The following is a 1,386-nucleotide window of genomic DNA, read 5'->3' on the forward strand; positions in this document are numbered from 1 at the left end:
TGTAGTGCCCGGACATGACGATCAGAGAAGAACACTATGTTGGTTAGTTTTGCAAACCCAAACTCAATTCTATGAAATTTTGTTAAACAAAATAGTGAGTGGCTAATTTGGTAAACCCAAACCTAATAGTGTGTAATCCTGTAATTTTCCTTAATATTTTCCCTCTTTTTTAAATGAAATTGTTTACAAAGAAAAGAACTAAGCCTCTTTAATTATTTAATTAGTTAGCTGGAACTATTTGTGGTTCATAATTCCCTAACCAAGAATGAAGACATCGACACATATCTAACTCTTTCTACTTACCAGAAACAAAATTCCTCATCGTTACATTATCTTTCTTACTTTTTTTTATAGTACTAAGTTTGGTAATTATCTACCATATGACGTATGTACTTGTCAGTTTGGTAACAAAGTATCTTATGCGTTGTAATTATATGTGGATGTGTATAGTTAATTGAATTATGTCACATGGATCAGTAGTTTATCTTCAATCAATTGTTGTTGCATTACCTTGTAGTTTACCATTTTGATTCAAATAGCAATAATGCATGTCACTAATGAGTGATTAGAGACTTTGGGTTAGGGCTTGATTGTTGGAACTTGGGTCTCATCCTCAAAAGCTAGCCGTTAAGGAGAGGGTGCCCAAGTACCTATTAACCACCCACATCCCCTTTCATAGCCGATGTGAGACTATTTTTTTACCTTATGCAAGCATATCCCAAAAATCTCCTCCTCCACACGAATGGCAAACACGTGAAGCCTGAGATCCTGATCTCCCCCTCCACGCTGGAGCTGATGTGGAGCCTGAGATCAAAACCCCAAGAATCCTCGACCAAACGGGAATTTTCACGCCCAAGCTCCGATACCACTTGTTGGGACTTGGGTCACATCCTCAAAAGCTAGCCGTTAAGGAGAGGGTGCGCAAGTACCTATTAACCCACCCACATCCCCTTTCATAGCCGATGTGGGACTATTTTTTTGTGTTATGCGTGGATATCTCAATATTGATATGGATAAATATTGACCATCCATAAGTAGCTTCCACGTGGCAAGGCGATAACTATCAAGTATCCTTGATTTGCAAAATCTACCACATTCCATATCACTATAGAATTCTTCCTCTCGAGGGCCGGGAAGTCCACCATAGTTGGACTTTCCCCCAGGACTCTACAAGATAATCTTCTTCTATAACAATCTCCCTCCAGGATTCGCCTTCCTTAGGGAGATGATCTACCATCACGGAACTAGAAGCACCGCTTTTCAGCATGAACCTCGGCATCACCTTATAAATATAGAGGTAAACCTCTAGGTATGGGATTGAATAACTTTCACATTTTGACTCCATTACTCTGCAAGTCTTTTTGGTTGCATTGAGAACTGAATTAG

Source organism: Telopea speciosissima, chromosome 6 (assembly GCF_018873765.1).
Source record: "Telopea speciosissima isolate NSW1024214 ecotype Mountain lineage chromosome 6, Tspe_v1, whole genome shotgun sequence".
Lineage (NCBI taxonomy): Eukaryota > Viridiplantae > Streptophyta > Magnoliopsida > Proteales > Proteaceae > Telopea > Telopea speciosissima.